This window comes from Triticum dicoccoides, chromosome 5B, assembly GCF_002162155.2.
Source record: "Triticum dicoccoides isolate Atlit2015 ecotype Zavitan chromosome 5B, WEW_v2.0, whole genome shotgun sequence".
Classification (NCBI taxonomy): Eukaryota; Viridiplantae; Streptophyta; class Magnoliopsida; order Poales; family Poaceae; genus Triticum; species Triticum dicoccoides.
In genome coordinates, this window is record NC_041389.1 from 378,226,027 (window position 1) to 378,228,224 (window position 2,198).

Sequence of the window (2,198 nt, forward strand, 5' to 3'; positions counted from 1 at the left end):
CCCGCCGGCGCACCCCGCAGCTCCGGCGAGCTCGAGCTCCGCCGCCGGCGCCGCCTCGGCTTCCGCGCCGCGATCCCGATCTGGATCCGGTCGCGTGAACAGTAAACCCTAACCCCCCTCCGATTTTTCTAAGTCCCTAGATTTTTGATCCATGTTCCTCTGTTCGAGGTCCCGTAACTTTGCAACCGTAGCTCCGTTTTGGGCGTATGATATATCAAAATCTTCGCCTCGACATGTACATCATTTAGTTCCATTGCATTATTTGCATTTGAGGTCATCTTGATGCCCAAAATGCTGTTAGAAGGAGGCTTCGTGAGTTAGATTGCAGATCCGTTAGTTCATCATACACTTTTGTCATTTTTGCTATGTTTAATTCGTGCATGATATGCCTGTGCCCCTTTGGGATGAATTGTTAAGCATTTTGTATTCTTTCCAGAGGTGCCACCCATGCATTTTTAGGATGTGTGTGTTGTCTTGTGCAAGCTTGCGAAGAGAGGTACCTGAGAATACAGATTTCAGGGACTTAGTGATTTTCACTAAGTCTGGGATATTTTAGTTCATGATGCCATATGTCCAGCTTGTTTCCTAGTGATCCGTACCTCTTTTGAGGATGATCAGTAAGGGAGTTTTGATACTTATGTTATGCTATTTCCATCCATGTCTTTGTTTGCATATGTGGAGTGCTCTAGGTTGACTCAATCGAGCTCAACTTTTGCTTCGTTGTTAATCTGGGCAGATCGTCAATTTGTTTGCGATTTTGCCGATGCTACCGTTAGTGTTCCATGCATGCTATGCCTTTGTTCTTGCCATGTGTAGCTAGCACTTTGTGCCTTCTTGCTGGTTATATGCTTTCCTTGCCATGACTTGCACCGTAGCGAGTGCATAGAGCTCGTTTACATGCCTTCGTGAGTTAAATTTCAGCATGTCTCAGTTTTCACCAAGTCTGAAAACTGATTGTGTTCGAGCGATGTTCGTGAGCTCGGTAGAGTATTTTGTGAACCCTTTTGGCCCCAGGTCACTTTGGGTGTTTGGTTAAGCTTGATGAGTAGCTCCGTGCCATGTTCTTACTTGTCATGTTCAGGTTTTCTATCATGTTGTTTTGCTGCTCCGAAGAGAGCATCGTGATCTGAAATTTCAGACTAGTGTTAATTTCACTAAGTCTGAGATCTGTTTTGCATTTGCGTTTTAGCCATGCTTGTTTGAACCTCTTAATGGATGAATTTTCCCATGGCTCAGTGCAAGTGTTTTGTCAACCATCGTGTGTACATCACTGCCATGTATTTTGTTTTCATGTTTGGTGGTTGTAGCATGTTCATTTCGTTGCATTTAGATGCCTACTTGCTGTAAATCGCATACCGGTGTCATATCTTAAAACGCTTGCCATTTCCAAACCGTAGCTCCGATTCCAATGATCTTTATATCGTTTTCAATCGATTTCATCCCCTCTATCCAGTGGCACACTTGGTTTTCCAAGTTGATGCCAGGTTCATGCATTTTCCTGTCATATCTTGCATTTTGCATCCCGCATCGCATCCCGCATAGCATATCGTCATTTCATCATATTGCTTGGTCTTGCCCGTGGTTGATTGTATCCTTGTTGCTTGTTTGTCTTGTTGGGTAGAGCCGGGAGACGAGTTCGCTACCGAGGAGCCCGTTGAGTTTGCTTGTGAGGATCCAGTCAACTCTGACAACTGTGCAGGCAAGATGATCATACCCTCGAAATCACTACTATCTTTGCTATGCTAGTTTGCTCGCTCTTTTGCTTTGCCACTGCTACGATGCCTACCTTTTGCTTGTCAGCCTCCCAATTGCCATGTTGAACCTCTAACCCACCATTGTCCTAGCAAACCGTTGATTGGCTATGTTACCGCTTTGCTCAGCCCTTCTTATAGCGTTGTTAGTTGCAGGTGAAGATTGGAGCCGTTCCTTGTTGGAACATTTATTTTCTTGTTGGGATATCATTATATTGCTATGTTATCTTAATGCATCTATATACTTGGTAAAGGGTGGAAGTCTCGGCCTCTCTCCTAGTGTTTTGTTCCACTCTTGCCGCCCTAGTTTCCGTCATATCGGTGTTATGTTCCCGGATTGTTGCGTCCCTTACGTGGTTGGGTTATAATGGGAACCCCTTGATAGTTCGCCTTGATTAAAGCTTTTCCAGCAATGCCCAACATTGGTTTTACCATTTGCCACCTAGC